At 42.0% G+C, this 15,369-nt stretch overlaps 17 non-coding genes across 17 annotated transcripts; all 17 read left to right on the top strand.

The window, feature by feature from the left end:
- Positions 1-2,233: 2,233 nt before the first annotated feature.
- Positions 2,234-2,305, top strand: TRNAC-GCA (transfer RNA cysteine (anticodon GCA)). The gene has a single exon. It is a non-coding gene; the product is annotated as a tRNA-Cys (tRNA).
- Positions 2,306-3,275: 970 nt separating this feature from the next.
- TRNAC-GCA (transfer RNA cysteine (anticodon GCA)) lies at positions 3,276-3,347 on the top strand. Its single transcript has one exon. It is a non-coding gene; the product is annotated as a tRNA-Cys (tRNA).
- A 98-nt stretch (positions 3,348-3,445) lies between these two features.
- On the top strand, positions 3,446-3,517 carry TRNAC-GCA (transfer RNA cysteine (anticodon GCA)). The gene has a single exon. It is a non-coding gene; the product is annotated as a tRNA-Cys (tRNA).
- Positions 3,518-3,615: 98 nt separating this feature from the next.
- Positions 3,616-3,687, top strand: TRNAC-GCA (transfer RNA cysteine (anticodon GCA)). Its single transcript has one exon. It is a non-coding gene; the product is annotated as a tRNA-Cys (tRNA).
- Positions 3,688-3,785: 98 nt separating this feature from the next.
- TRNAC-GCA (transfer RNA cysteine (anticodon GCA)) lies at positions 3,786-3,857 on the top strand. Its single transcript has one exon. It is a non-coding gene; the product is annotated as a tRNA-Cys (tRNA).
- A 489-nt stretch (positions 3,858-4,346) lies between these two features.
- Positions 4,347-4,418, top strand: TRNAC-GCA (transfer RNA cysteine (anticodon GCA)). The gene has a single exon. It is a non-coding gene; the product is annotated as a tRNA-Cys (tRNA).
- Positions 4,419-4,516: 98 nt separating this feature from the next.
- Positions 4,517-4,588, top strand: TRNAC-GCA (transfer RNA cysteine (anticodon GCA)). Its single transcript has one exon. It is a non-coding gene; the product is annotated as a tRNA-Cys (tRNA).
- A 98-nt stretch (positions 4,589-4,686) lies between these two features.
- On the top strand, positions 4,687-4,758 carry TRNAC-GCA (transfer RNA cysteine (anticodon GCA)). The gene has a single exon. It is a non-coding gene; the product is annotated as a tRNA-Cys (tRNA).
- A 3,964-nt stretch (positions 4,759-8,722) lies between these two features.
- Positions 8,723-8,794, top strand: TRNAC-GCA (transfer RNA cysteine (anticodon GCA)). Its single transcript has one exon. It is a non-coding gene; the product is annotated as a tRNA-Cys (tRNA).
- A 103-nt stretch (positions 8,795-8,897) lies between these two features.
- On the top strand, positions 8,898-8,969 carry TRNAC-GCA (transfer RNA cysteine (anticodon GCA)). The gene has a single exon. It is a non-coding gene; the product is annotated as a tRNA-Cys (tRNA).
- A 981-nt stretch (positions 8,970-9,950) lies between these two features.
- Positions 9,951-10,022, top strand: TRNAC-GCA (transfer RNA cysteine (anticodon GCA)). The gene has a single exon. It is a non-coding gene; the product is annotated as a tRNA-Cys (tRNA).
- Positions 10,023-10,120: 98 nt separating this feature from the next.
- Positions 10,121-10,192, top strand: TRNAC-GCA (transfer RNA cysteine (anticodon GCA)). The gene has a single exon. It is a non-coding gene; the product is annotated as a tRNA-Cys (tRNA).
- A 268-nt stretch (positions 10,193-10,460) lies between these two features.
- Positions 10,461-10,532, top strand: TRNAC-GCA (transfer RNA cysteine (anticodon GCA)). Its single transcript has one exon. It is a non-coding gene; the product is annotated as a tRNA-Cys (tRNA).
- Positions 10,533-10,630: 98 nt separating this feature from the next.
- Positions 10,631-10,702, top strand: TRNAC-GCA (transfer RNA cysteine (anticodon GCA)). Its single transcript has one exon. It is a non-coding gene; the product is annotated as a tRNA-Cys (tRNA).
- A 482-nt stretch (positions 10,703-11,184) lies between these two features.
- Positions 11,185-11,256, top strand: TRNAC-GCA (transfer RNA cysteine (anticodon GCA)). Its single transcript has one exon. It is a non-coding gene; the product is annotated as a tRNA-Cys (tRNA).
- Positions 11,257-11,354: 98 nt separating this feature from the next.
- TRNAC-GCA (transfer RNA cysteine (anticodon GCA)) lies at positions 11,355-11,426 on the top strand. Its single transcript has one exon. It is a non-coding gene; the product is annotated as a tRNA-Cys (tRNA).
- A 98-nt stretch (positions 11,427-11,524) lies between these two features.
- Positions 11,525-11,596, top strand: TRNAC-GCA (transfer RNA cysteine (anticodon GCA)). The gene has a single exon. It is a non-coding gene; the product is annotated as a tRNA-Cys (tRNA).
- The last annotated feature ends 3,773 nt before the right edge of the window (positions 11,597-15,369 follow it).

The following is a 15,369-nucleotide window of genomic DNA, read 5'->3' as shown; positions in this document are numbered from 1 at the left end:
ACCATAATAGCAAAATATTCCCGACTTTTAATATCTGCTACCACGGAGCGCAAAACAGATCTCCCTAATATATCAATGATCTCGTTCTGAATGTCATGTGAGAGCCATCTGTAGCCCGAACGTCCCATCCACTCCCCTAGTTCATGCACATCGTCTTTTCGTAATGCAACAGCTGCTGAAAATTTGAACTTAGGTCTTCATGTCCGCGGATTGCTAATCCCTGGCGACAAAGGAATCTCAACGTTGTGAAAATAGCCATAAGGGCCGAGCGTGCATTCTTCATGTCACTGTTCAACTGCTCGTTTAACTGTACTGCTACACTTGGTTTGGAGAAAGTCGCCAGCTTCATTAAACCTTCCTTATGGGCTATGGTATTTTCATGCGCCCGAAATTTTTCAAGGGCCTTTTTCCAGTTACAAAACCCAACAGAAATAAAAACATCCTCCTTCTTAGTGCTAAATTGTAGTAGTCCATTGGCGTCTGCTTCTTTGCATGTCTTGCAAAATACCTTGTCAATGGAGGCATCCCATTGCATCCAGGCGAATGACGCCATCCATGATTTTTGAAACGTCCTACCCTTACTAGTAAACGTCTTCTTACCTGATTCTGAGCCGCTCGCAGTGGAGGTCGAAGCTGACAACGCGGGAAGAACCGGGGGGGAGGCTTCTGCCTTCTTATCCTCAGGCAATACCAAGCGTGGCTTTTTCACAATATATTTATCCATCACGAAAGTTTTCAGTTAACACATAAGCAAGAAACACGTAAGAAGACCAACGCATGAAAATGCTCTGTGCGTTCTAAACTAGAGAACGATCAGTCAGTTGTGCCAGTACGTTCTCGTAGATATCATCCAATGCACAAAAGTCGGTCCTCAGTCGGCATGGGATGAATGGTGGAAGCGATTTAATTATTGAAACACTAGCTTTGCAACCGGCGGCATACGTTTTAGATTGAAACAATGAACCCCACCCCGCCTAATAAGTGTTGCGGTTCTCTGCCGATAAGCACAACAAATAGCGGCATATCGTTTTCCATTCAAATGTGTTCGCCGTGCTTTAGCAATAATGCCTTTGATCATAGCCGTTTCCGCTTTCTTAACACAGACTTTTCATAAGCTTTGATTGCGTACTTTACTACAAGCCAGTGTTAAATAAACTCAAAGACTAGAATTATTTTCCCCTTATTCTTTGGACTAGAGGAAGATATTTCGAGGATAACTAAATATCGTACATATCAATATTGCCTGAAAGTCGTGTTTATCACCTCAAATTGTTCAGAATTCACTAAACAACATACTGGTATAATTGTCATATCACCTCGTTATTTTGAAACTCTTTATAGTAAAAATGATAACAATACTCAAAATTATGTACTTAGTATATAGTAATAAGTTATGTGTTTTGCTGTCTCCGGTCATAGCCCCCCCAAAGTTGATGGTTTAGCAGTCTCAGCCCTCCAAAGTTGATGGTCTAGAACATTTCAAATGTGTATTTAAAGTTAAGTTCATGTGGCACAAGTCAGAGTAAACTTTAGAAGAGAAGCAAAATAATACATTAGATCTTCTTAAGCAAAATTATTTTAGGGGGGCTCTGCCCCCACATCGTTAACATTGGGGGGGCTCGAGCCCCACCAAGCCCCATGGAGTCGGCGCCTATGGTTGGGGGTATAGCTCAGTGGAAGAGAATTCGGCAGCTGATCGAAAGGTCCTCGATTCAAACCCGGGTGCCCCCTTCCTATTTTCTCCATGAAATTAAACTTTACACGCTTCACAATTTTTGAGCTTCGATATACATTTTTAAACCGACAAAAAGCATCTACAAAGTGTAGTTGGGGGTATAGCTCAGTGGAGGGCGGCTCCTGTGGCGAAGTGGTTAGCAGAGCGCGCTACAACGCCAGGGGTTCTGGGTTCGAGTCCCGGGTAAGGCATGGGTATTTGTGTTCGTCCAGTAGATAAGAAAGAAAGAAAAATGTAAGAATTGAAAAGTGTAAAAGTGATAAAAAGAGTGAATGGTGGGGGATACCTCCGTGTAGGGGGTATTTCCTTTAAATAAAAAAAAAAAAAAAAAAAAAAAGTGGTAGAGCATTCGACTGCAGATCGAGATGTCCTCGGTTCAAACCCAGGTGCCCCCTTCCTATTTTCTCCTTGAAATTAAACTTTACACGATTCACAATTTTTGAGTTTCGGTATACATTTTTAATCAAACAAAATGCATCTAATCAACAAATTGTAGTTGGGGGTATAGCTCAGTGGTAGAGCATTCGACTGCAGATCGAGAGGTCCTCGGTTCAAACCCGGGTGCCCCTTCCCATTTTCTCCTTGAAATTCAACTTTACACGCTTCACAATTTTTGAGCTTCGGTATACATTTCTAAACTGACAAAATGCATCTAATCTACATATTGCAGTTGGGGGTATAGCTCAGTGGTGGAGCATTCGCCTGCAGATCGAGAGGTCCTCGGTTCAAACCCGGGTGCCCCATTCCTATTTTCTCCTTGAAATTAAACTTTACACGCTTCACAATTTTTGAGCTTCGGTATACATTTTTAAACCGACAAAATGCATCTACAAATCGCTGCGGGACGGCGTAGGTTCGAATCCGGCTCTGGTCGGAATTTATTCGGCCTACGTATAGGGCCAGTGGCAACCCACCATCGTGAGGAAATTGGGAAGCTCCGAGTGAGTGAGCGTAACCCGATCGAGAAGACCTGCAACGGCTGGGGGCTCGTCGGGCTGAACCCCCGACACTTCAATACTGGTCTAAGATCTCCACGCTACAACAGGTGACGGAGGAACAGTGTGGGAGGGAGACCGGAAGTCGGTAGGTAAGCCAAGACCCTCATCGGGCTGTAGAGCTATGGGTTATATATATATATATATATATATATATATATATATATATATAAATGCATCTACAAAGTGTAGTTGGGGGTATAGCTCAGTGATAGAGAATTCGACTGCAGATCGAGAGGTCCTCGATTCAAACCCGGGTGCCCCCTTCCTATTTTCTTCTTGAAATTAAACTTTACACGCTTCACAATTTTTGAGCTTCGGTATACATTTTTAAACTAACAAAATGCATCTAATGAATAAATTGTAGTTGTGGGTATAGCTCAGTGGTAGAGAATTCAACTGCAGTTCGAGAGGTCCTCGGTTTAAACCCGGGTGCCGCCTTCCTATTTTCTCCTTGAAATTAAACTTTACACGCTTCACAATTTTTGAGTTTCGGTATACATTTCTAAATTGACAAAATGCATCTAATCTACAAATTGCAGTTGGGGGGTATAGCTCAGTGGTAGAGCATTCGACTGCAGATAGGGAGGTCCTCGGTTCAAACTCGGGTGCCCCCTTCCTGTATTCACCATGAAATTAAACTTTACACGCTTCACAATTTTTGAGCTGCTGTATACATTTTTAAACCGACAAAATGCATTTACAAATTGTAGTTGGGGGTATAGCTCAGCGGTAGAGCATTCGACTGCAGATCGAGAGGTCCTCGGTTCAAACCCGGGTGCCTCCTTCCTGTATTCACCTTGAAATTAAACTCTACACGTTTCACAATTTTTGAGCTTCGGTATAAATTTTAAAACCGAAAAACTGCATCTACAAAGTGTAGTTGGGGGTATAGCTCAGTGGTAGAGCATTCGACTGCAGATCGAGAGGTCCTCGGTTCAAACCCTGGAGCCACCTTCCTATTTTCTCCTTGAAATTAAACTTTACACACTTCACAATTTTTGAGCTTAGGTATACATTTTTAAACCGACAAAATGCATTTACAAATTGTAGTTGGGGGTATAGCTCAGCGGTAGAGCATTCGACTGCAGATCGAGAGGTCCTCGGTTCAAACCCGGGTGCCCCCTTCCTATTTTCTCCTTGAAATTAAACTTTACACGCTTCACAATTTTTGAGCTTGGGTATACATTTTTAAACCGACAAACTGCATCTACAAAGTGTAGTTGGCGGTATAGCTCAGTGGAGGGCGGCTCCTGTGGCGGAGTGGTTAGCACATCGCGCTACGACGCCAGGGGTCCCGGGTTCGATTCCCGGCTCGGCCATGGATGTTTGTGATTGTCTGTCCTGAAAAGTCTTGAAATTGAAATATGAATGAAATGATATGAGTGAATGAAGTGTGATGGGGGAAGCTTCCGCATAGGGGCTTTCCTTTAAAAAAAAAAAAAAAAAAAAAAAAAAAAGTGGTAAAGCATTCGACTGCAGATCGAGAGGTCCTCGGTTCAAACCCGGGTGCCCCCTTCCTATTTTCTCCTTGAAATTAAACTTTACACACTTTACAATTTTTGAGATTCGGTGTACATTTTTAAACCGACAAAATGCATTTACAAATTGTAGTTGGGGGTATAGCTCAGCGTTAGAGCATTCGACTGCAGATCGAGAGGTCCTCGGTTCAAACCCGGGTGCCCCCTTCCTGTATTCACCTTGAAATTAAACTCTACACGTTTCACAATTTTTGAGCTTCGGTATAAATTTTAAAACCGACAAAATGCATCTACAAAGTGTAGTTGGTGGTATAGCTCAGTGGTAGAGCATTCGACTGCAGATCGAGAGGTCCTCGGTTCAAACCCGGGTGCCCCCTTCCTATTTTCTCCTTGAAATTAAACTTTACACACTTCACAATTTTTGAGATTCGGTGTACATTTTTAAACCGACAAAATGCATTTACAAATTGTAGTTGGGGGTATAGCTCAGCGGTAGAGCATTCGACTGCAGATCGAGAGGTCCTCGGTTGAAACCCGGGTGCCCCCTTCCTGTATTCTCCTTGAAATTCAACTCTACACGTTTCACAATTTTTGAGCTTCGGTATACATTTTTAAACCGAAAAAATGCATCTACAAATTGTAGTTGGGGGCAGGGGCGCCGACTTGTCAAAATTATTGGGGGGGCTCTGATCACTGAAATAAATGAATGAATGACTCACTCCCTCCCTTTTTTAAAAATAAAAATTACGTCTTCGTATAGCAGTTTTTAAGCAGCTATTATAGTTCTCATGCAAATGAAATGTAACATGAAAAACGTTAGAAAATGTTTCAAAGTCTATTTGTTTTTGTGTCTGCTCATTTGTTTTTTAGACAACAATTAACATTTTTTTATTGAAAAGTATGTATTTTCATTAAGAGGCCAACCTAACAGTGTTATGCCGGCCGTGTTGGGTGGTCGACTCAACTCGCTTTGATCCGGAGGTCTCGGGTTCGAGTCCCAGTAAGGGCATGGGTGTGTTTTAATGTCTCCAACAGACCTGTAATGAAAGGACATGTGACGGGGCAAATAACCTTAGTGTTGACGTACCCATAAAAATATCGAATATTTACAAAATTTAACAGTTTTATTTAATTACTTACATAAATGCTAACACAAATCGCAGGAAAATAGTTTTACTTTTTTGTTCTTGCTACAATATTTTACTTTTTAAATGATTTCAAAATAAAGCAAAAGTTGCTCTACGGACTGGGTTATTCTTTATGAACTCATTAACGAGCGGTCTCAGTTCCAAATTATCAAGCACAGTTTGATGTATGTGGAGTACCGCTAAGGTGCTTAGTCTCTTCTGCCCCATTGTAGATCTCAAATATGTCTTCAGTCGGCGAAGAGCACTGAATGACCTTTCGGCTGTGGCTGTCGTCACTGGTACAGTGCGGAGGAGCATCATGAATTTGGCAACTTCAGGCAGAAACTCCTGGAGGGTGCTGTCTTCCAAAAGAAATTTCCTTATGTCACGCATGGTAGTTAGAACAACTTTCTTCTGTTTGGCGATATCACCAAGCATGGACAGGTGTAAGGAGAGCCTTTCGGCATCCAAATCTTGGCGAACGAATTCTCGCGTTTGCTCAAAGTTTGCTGTGCAACTGTTCACAGCTGAGATGCATTCTTTCTCTACGGCTGTTACTTTTTGTAGTCCTGTAGATTCATATCTTTGTTTAACACATGATTTTACTGTGTCACACACGTCAGCGTATATTGATTTATAATACTCGTTTGGAGTGGAGAACTTGCGAGGTTTGGCAGCATCAGGATTTTCAAGTCTCTTAGGAACGTGACGTTGCCGGGGCAATTCTGGATCATCAACGAGGCTGGGTTTGCCCTCTGTGCATTTCTGCCAGAACTGCTCAAAACACATTCGCTTTTCTTGAAAGATGTCAGTCAAGTATTTTAGTTTTGATTCCACTTCTGTAGCACCAATCCGTGGAGACTGAATCTTACAGTTTATCTCTTCTATTGGACCCATCACATGGCAGTAGAGGGAGAGAAAGAAAAATGTCTTGAAGTGAAGCATGATCTCAAGGTATCCAGCACATTTTGATGCTGCGTCAGTAGAATCTTCTTCAGAAAATTTCTCAAAAACATTGAGAAGGTTTTCATAGTTCTTTAAGATCTGTTGGATACTGGAGGCTCTCAACGTCCACCGATGAGGGCAAAGTGGTCGCAGTCCAGTATGGCCAGTCTTCTCGTTCACATCAATAATATTCCTAAATATTTGCATTCTTTTAGGGGATTCCCTAACAGTCTTTAACAAGTCGTTGGCTAAATTCATTATGTCTCTGATACAGGAAATGTGACGCAAGGTGTCCTCAACTGCCAAGTTCAAGCAATGAGCTGCACAATGTACATAAATAGCCTGTGGCTGCAGATCTGTAACTAACTTTTGCAGCCCTTTAAATCTTCCCCTCATACAAGAGGCACCATCGTAACACTGTCCCCTCAGATTCTGTATGGGCAAGTCCAGACGCACCAGAATGTCTTTTACAACGTCAAAAAGAGTTTTGGCCTCAGTGTTCGGAATCTCGTAAAAGCCCATGAATTCCTCAAAAATATCAAAATTTTCATTCACAGTTCGAATGCAGAATGTTAATTGTTCACGGATGGATATGTCACAAGTTTCGTTAACCATAATAGCAAAATATTCCCGACTTTTAATATCTGCTACCACGGAGCGCAAAACAGATCTCCCTAATATATCAATGATCTCGTTCTGAATGTCATGTGAGAGCCATCTGTAGCCCGAACGTCCCATCCACTCCCCTAGTTCATGCACATCGTCTTTTCGTAATGCAACAGCTGCTGAAAATTTGAACTTAGGTCTTCATGTCCGCGGATTGCTAATCCCTGGCGACAAAGGAATCTCAACGTTGTGAAAATAGCCATAAGGGCCGAGCGTGCATTCTTCATGTCACTGTTCAACTGCTCGTTTAACTGTACTGCTACACTTGGTTTGGAGAAAGTCGCCAGCTTCATTAAACCTTCCTTATGGGCTATGGTATTTTCATGCGCCCGAAATTTTTCAAGGGCCTTTTTCCAGTTACAAAACCCAACAGAAATAAAAACATCCTCCTTCTTAGTGCTAAATTGTAGTAGTCCATTGGCGTCTGCTTCTTTGCATGTCTTGCAAAATACCTTGTCAATGGAGGCATCCCATTGCATCCAGGCGAATGACGCCATCCATGATTTTTGAAACGTCCTACCCTTACTAGTAAACGTCTTCTTACCTGATTCTGAGCCGCTCGCAGTGGAGGTCGAAGCTGACAACGCGGGAAGAACCGGGGGGGAGGCTTCTGCCTTCTTATCCTCAGGCAATACCAAGCGTGGCTTTTTCACAATATATTTATCCATCACGAAAGTTTTCAGTTAACACATAAGCAAGAAACACGTAAGAAGACCAACGCATGAAAATGCTCTGTGCGTTCTAAACTAGAGAACGATCAGTCAGTTGTGCCAGTACGTTCTCGTAGATATCATCCAATGCACAAAAGTCGGTCCTCAGTCGGCATGGGATGAATGGTGGAAGCGATTTAATTATTGAAACACTAGCTTTGCAACCGGCGGCATACGTTTTAGATTGAAACAATGAACCCCACCCCGCCTACTAAGTGTTGCGGTTCTCTGCCGATAAGCACAACAAATAGCGGCATATCGTTTTCCATTCAAATGTGTTCGCCGTGCTTTAGCAATAATGCCTTTGATCATAGCCGTTTCCGCTTTCTTAACACAGACTTTTCATAAGCTTTGATTGCGTACTTTACTACAAGCCAGTGTTAAATAAACTCAAAGACTAGAATTATTTTCCCCTTATTCTTTGGACTAGAGGAAGATATTTCGAGGATAACTAAATATCGTACATATCAATATTGCCTGAAAGTCGTGTTTATCACCTCAAATTGTTCAGAATTCACTAAACAACATACTGGTATAATTGTCATATCACCTCGTTATTTTGAAACTCTTTATAGTAAAAATGATAACAATACTCAAAATTATGTACTTAGTATATAGTAATAAGTTATGTGTTTTGCTGTCTCCGGTCATAGCCCTCCCAAAGTTGATGGTTTAGCAGTCTCAGCCCTCCAAAGTTGATGGTCTAGAACATTTCAAATGTGTATTTAAAGTTAAGTTCATGTGGCACAAGTCAGAGTAAACTTTAGAAGAGAAGCAAAATAATACATTAGATCTTCTTAAGCAAAATTATTTTGGGGGGGCTCTGCCCCCACATCGTTAACATTGGGGGGGCTCGAGCCCCACCAAGCCCCATGGAGTCGGCGCCTATGGTTGGGGGTATAGCTCAGTGGAAGAGAATTCGGCAGCTAATCGAAAGGTCCTCGATTCAAACCCGGGTGCCCCCTTCCTATTTTCTCCATGAAATTAAACTTTACACGCTTCACAATTTTTGAGCTTCGATATACATTTTTAAACCGACAAAAAGCATCTACAAAGTGTAGTTGGGGGTATAGCTCACTGGTAGAGCATTCGACTGCAGATCGAGATGTCCTCGGTTCAAACCCAGGTGCCCCCTTCCTATTTTCTCCTTGAAATTAAACTTTACACGATTCACAATTTTTGAGTTTCGGTATACATTTTTAATCAAACAAAATGCATCTAATCAACAAATTGTAGTTGGGGGTATAGCTCAGTGGTAGAGCATTCGACTGCAGATCGAGAGGTCCTCGGTTCAAACCCGGGTGCCCCTTCCCATTTTCTCCTTGAAATTCAACTTTACACGCTTCACAATTTTTGAGCTTCGGTATACATTTCTAAACTGACAAAATGCATCTAATCTACATATTGCAGTTGGGGGTATAGCTCAGTGGTGGAGCATTCGCCTGCAGATCGAGAGGTCCTCGGTTCAAACCCGGGTGCCCCATTCCTATTTTCTCCTTGAAATTAAACTTTACACGCTTCACAATTTTTGAGCTTCGGTATACATTTTTAAACCGACAAAATGCATCTACAAATCGCTGCGGGACGGCGTAGGTTCGAATCCGGCTCTGGTCGGAATTTATTCGGCCTACGTATAGGGCCAGTGGCAACCCACCATCGTGAGGAAATTGGGAAGCTCCGAGTGAGTGAGCGTAACCCGATCGAGAAGACCTGCAACGGCTGGGGGCTCGTCGGGCTGAACCCCCGACACTTCAATACTGGTCTAAGATCTCCACGCTACAACAGGTGACGGAGGAACAGTGTGGGAGGGAGACCGGAAGTCGGTAGGTAAGCCAAGACCCTCATCGGGCTGTAGAGCTATGGGTTATATATATATATATATATATATATATATATATATATATATATATATATATATAAATGCATCTACAAAGTGTAGTTGGGGGTATAGCTCAGTGATAGAGAATTCGACTGCAGATCGAGAGGTCCTCGATTCAAACCCGGGTGCCCCCTTCCTATTTTCTTCTTGAAATTAAACTTTACACGCTTCACAATTTTTGAGCTTCGGTATACATTTTTAAACTAACAAAATGCATCTAATGAATAAATTGTAGTTGTGGGTATAGCTCAGTGGTAGAGAATTCAACTGCAGTTCGAGAGGTCCTCGGTTTAAACCCGGGTGCCGCCTTCCTATTTTCTCCTTGAAATTAAACTTTACACGCTTCACAATTTTTGAGTTTCGGTATACATTTCTAAATTGACAAAATGCATCTAATCTACAAATTGCAGTTGGGGGTATAGCTCAGTGGTAGAGCATTCGACTGCAGATAGGGAGGTCCTCGGTTCAAACTCGGGTGCCCCCTTCCTGTATTCACCATGAAATTAAACTTTACACGCTTCACAATTTTTGAGCTGCTGTATACATTTTTAAACCGACAAAATGCATTTACAAATTGTAGTTGGGGGTATAGCTCAGCGGTAGAGCATTCGACTGCAGATCGAGAGGTCCTCGGTTCAAACCCGGGTGCCTCCTTCCTGTATTCACCTTGAAATTAAACTCTACACGTTTCACAATTTTTGAGCTTCGGTATAAATTTTAAAACCGAAAAACTGCATCTACAAAGTGTAGTTGGGCATATAGCTCAGTGGTAGAGCATTCGACTGCAGATCGAGAGGTCCTCGGTTCAAACCCTGGAGCCACCTTCCTATTTTCTCCTTGAAATTAAACTTTACACACTTCACAATTTTTGAGCTTAGGTATACATTTTTAAACCGACAAAATGCATTTACAAATTGTAGTTGGGGGTATAGCTCAGCGGTAGAGCATTCGACTGCAGATCGAGAGGTCCTCGGTTCAAACCCGGGTGCCCCCTTCCTGTATTCACCTTGAAATTAAACTCTACACGTTTCACAATTTTAGAGCTTCGGTATAAATTTTAAAACCGACAAAATGCATCTACAAATTTTGGTTGGGGGTATAGCTCAGTGGTAGAGCATTCGACTGCAGATCGAGAGGTCCTCGGTTCAAACCCGGGTGCCCCCTTCCTATTTTCTCCTTGAAATTAAACTTTACACGCTTCACAATTTTTGAGCTTGGGTATACATTTTTAAACCGACAAACTGCATCTACAAAGTGTAGTTGGCGGTATAGCTCAGTGGAGGGCGGCTCCTGTGGCGGAGTGGTTAGCACATCGCGCTACGACGCCAGGGGTCCCGGGTTCGATTCCCGGCTCGGCCATGGATGTTTGTGATTGTCTGTCCTGAAAAGTCTTGAAATTGAAATATGAATGAAATGATATGAGTGAATGAAGTGTGATGGGGGAAGCTTCCGCATAGGGGCTTTCCTTTAAAAAAAAAAAAAAAAAAAAAGTGGTAAAGCATTCGACTGCAGATCGAGAGGTCCTCGGTTCAAACCCGGGTGCCCCCTTCCTATTTTCTCCTTGAAATTAAACTTTACACACTTTACAATTTTTGAGATTCGGTGTACATTTTTAAACCGACAAAATGCATTTACAAATTGTAGTTGGGGGTATAGCTCAGCGTTAGAGCATTCGACTGCAGATCGAGAGGTCCTCGGTTCAAACCCGGGTGCCCCCTTCCTGTATTCACCTTGAAATTAAACTCTACACGTTTCACAATTTTTGAGCTTCGGTATAAATTTTAAAACCGACAAAATGCATCTACAAAGTGTAGTTGGTGGTATAGCTCAGTGGTAGAGCATTCGACTGCAGATCGAGAGGTCCTCGGTTCAAACCCGGGTGCCCCCTTCCTATTTTCTCCTTGAAATTAAACTTTACACACTTCACAATTTTTGAGATTCGGTGTACATTTTTAAACCGACAAAATGCATTTACAAATTGTAGTTGGGGGTATAGCTCAGCGGTAGAGCATTCGACTGCAGATCGAGAGGTCCTCGGTTGAAACCCGGGTGCCCCCTTCCTGTATTCTCCTTGAAATTCAACTCTACACGTTTCACAATTTTTGAGCTTCGGTATACATTTTTAAACCGAAAAAATGCATCTACAAATTGTAGTTGGGGGCAGGGGCGCCGACTTGTCAAAATTATTGGGGGGGCTCTGATCACTGAAATAAATGAATGAATGACTCACTCCCTCCCTTTTTTAAAAATAAAAATTACGTCTTCGTATAGCAGTTTTTAAGCAGCTATTATAGTTCTCATGCAAATGAAATGTAACATGAAAAACGTTAGAAAATGTTTCAAAGTCTATTTGTTTTTGTGTCTGCTCATTTGTTTTTTAGACAACAATTAACATTTTTTTATTGAAAAGTATGTATTTTCATTAAGAGGCCAACCTAACAGTGTTATGCCGGCCGTGTTGGGTGGTCGACTCAACTCGCTTTGATCCGGAGGTCTCGGGTTCGAGTCCCAGTAAGGGCATGGGTGTGTTTTAATGTCTCCAACAGACCTGTAATGAAAGGACATGTGACGGGGCAAATAACCTTAGTGTTGACGTACCCATAAAAATATCGAATATTTACAAAATTTAACAGTTTTATTTAATTACTTACATAAATGCTAACACAAATCGCAGGAAAATAGTTTTACTTTTTTGTTCTTGCTACAATATTTTACTTTTTAAATGATTTCAAAATAAAGCAAAAGTTGCTCTACGGACTGGGTTATTCTTTATGAACTCATTAACGAGCGGTCTCAGTTCCAAATTATCAAGCACAGTTTGATGTATGTGGAGTACCGCTAAGGTGCTTAGTCTCTTCTGCCCCATTGTAGATCTCAAATATGTCTTCAGTCGGCGAAGAGCACTGAATGACCTTTCGGCTGTGGCTGTCGTCACTGGTACAGTGCGGAGGAGCATCATGAATTTGGCAACTTCAGGCAGAAACTCCTGGAGGGTGCTGTCTTCCAAAAGAAATTTCCTTATGTCACGCATGGTAGTTAGAACAACTTTCTTCTGTTTGGCGATATCACCAAGCATGGACAGGTGTAAGGAGAGCCTTTCGGCATCCAAATCTTGGCGAACGAATTCTCGCGTTTGCTCAAAGTTTGCTGTGCAACTGTTCACAGCTGAGATGCATTCTTTCTCTACGGCTGTTACTTTTTGTAGTCCTGTAGATTCATATCTTTGTTTAACACATGATTTTACTGTGTCACACACGTCAGCGTATATTGATTTATAATACTCGTTTGGAGTGGAGAACTTGCGAGGTTTGGCAGCATCAGGATTTTCAAGTCTCTTAGGAACGTGACGTTGCCGGGGCAATTCTGGATCATCAACGAGGCTGGGTTTGCCCTCTGTGCATTTCTGCCAGAACTGCTCAAAACACATTCGCTTTTCTTGAAAGATGTCAGTCAAGTATTTTAGTTTTGATTCCACTTCTGTAGCACCAATCCGTGGAGACTGAATCTTACAGTTTATCTCTTCTATTGGACCCATCACATGGCAGTAGAGGGAGAGAAAGAAAAATGTCTTGAAGTGAAGCATGATCTCAAGGTATCCAGCACATTTTGATGCTGCGTCAGTAGAATCTTCTTCAGAAAATTTCTCAAAAACATTGAGAAGGTTTTCATAGTTCTTTAAGATCTGTTGGATACTGGAGGCTCTCAACGTCCACCGATGAGGGCAAAGTGGTCGCAGTCCAGTATGGCCAGTCTTCTCGTTCACATCAATAATATTCCTAAATATTTGCATTCTTTTAGGGGATTCCCTAACAGTCTTTAACAAGTCGTTGGCTAAATTCATTATGTCTCTGATACAGGAAATGTGACGCAAGGTGTCCTCAACTGCCAAGTTCAAGCAATGAGCTGCACAATGTACATAAATAGCCTGTGGCTGCAGATCTGTAACTAACTTTTGCAGCCCTTTAAATCTTCCCCTCATACAAGAGGCACCATCGTAACACTGTCCCCTCAGATTCTGTATGGGCAAGTCCAGACGCACCAGAATGTCTTTTACAACGTCAAAAAGAGTTTTGGCCTCAGTGTTCGGAATCTCGTAAAAGCCCATGAATTCCTCAAAAATATCAAAATTTTCATTCACAGTTCGAATGCAGAATGTTAATTGTTCACGGATGGATATGTCACAAGTTTCGTTAACCATAATAGCAAAATATTCCCGACTTTTAATATCTGCTACCACGGAGCGCAAAACAGATCTCCCTAATATATCAATGATCTCGTTCTGAATGTCATGTGAGAGCCATCTGTAGCCCGAACGTCCCATCCACTCCCCTAGTTCATGCACATCGTCTTTTCGTAATGCAACAGCTGCTGAAAATTTGAACTTAGGTCTTCATGTCCGCGGATTGCTAATCCCTGGCGACAAAGGAATCTCAACGTTGTGAAAATAGCCATAAGGGCCGAGCGTGCATTCTTCATGTCACTGTTCAACTGCTCGTTTAACTGTACTGCTACACTTGGTTTGGAGAAAGTCGCCAGCTTCATTAAACCTTCCTTATGGGCTATGGTATTTTCATGCGCCCGAAATTTTTCAAGGGCCTTTTTCCAGTTACAAAACCCAACAGAAATAAAAACATCCTCCTTCTTAGTGCTAAATTGTAGTAGTCCATTGGCGTCTGCTTCTTTGCATGTCTTGCAAAATACCTTGTCAATGGAGGCATCCCATTGCATCCAGGCGAATGACGCCATCCATGATTTTTGAAACGTCCTACCCTTACTAGTAAACGTCTTCTTACCTGATTCTGAGCCGCTCGCAGTGGAGGTCGAAGCTGACAACGCGGGAAGAACCGGGGGGGAGGCTTCTGCCTTCTTATCCTCAGGCAATACCAAGCGTGGCTTTTTCACAATATATTTATCCATCACGAAAGTTTTCAGTTAACACATAAGCAAGAAACACGTAAGAAGACCAACGCATGAAAATGCTCTGTGCGTTCTAAACTAGAGAACGATCAGTCAGTTGTGCCAGTACGTTCTCGTAGATATCATCCAATGCACAAAAGTCGGTCCTCAGTCGGCATGGGATGAATGGTGGAAGCGATTTAATTATTGAAACACTAGCTTTGCAACCGGCGGCATACGTTTTAGATTGAAACAATGAACCCCACCCCGCCTACTAAGTGTTGCGGTTCTCTGCCGATAAGCACAACAAATAGCGGCATATCGTTTTCCATTCAAATGTGTTCGCCGTGCTTTAGCAATAATGCCTTTGATCATAGCCGTTTCCGCTTTCTTAACACAGACTTTTCATAAGCTTTGATTGCGTACTTTACTACAAGCCAGTGTTAAATAAACTCAAAGACTAGAATTATTTTCCCCTTATTCTTTGGACTAGAGGAAGATATTTCGAGGATAACTAAATATCGTACATATCAATATTGCCTGAAAGTCGTGTTTATCACCTCAAATTGTTCAGAATTCACTAAACAACATACTGGTATAATTGTCATATCACCTCGTTATTTTGAAACTCTTTATAGTAAAAATGATAACAATACTCAAAATTATGTACTTAGTATATAGTAATAAGTTATGTGTTTTGCTGTCTCCGGTCATAGCCCTCCCAAAGTTGATGGTTTAGCAGTCTCAGCCCTCCAAAGTTGATGGTCTAGAACATTTCAAATGTGTATTTAAAGTTAAGTTCATGTGGCACAAGTCAGAGTAAACTTTAGAAGAGAAGCAAAATAATACATTAGATCTTCTTAAGCAAAATTATTTTGGGGGGGCTCTGCCCCCACATCGTTAACATTGGGGGGGCTCGAGCCCCACCAAGCCCC

Source organism: Lepisma saccharinum, chromosome 9, assembly GCF_977018435.1.
Source record: "Lepisma saccharinum chromosome 9, izLepSacc3.1, whole genome shotgun sequence".
Lineage (NCBI taxonomy): Eukaryota > Metazoa > Arthropoda > Insecta > Zygentoma > Lepismatidae > Lepisma > Lepisma saccharinum.
Note: the sequence above shows the minus strand (reverse complement) of the source record. Positions and strands in the feature narration are given on the sequence as shown.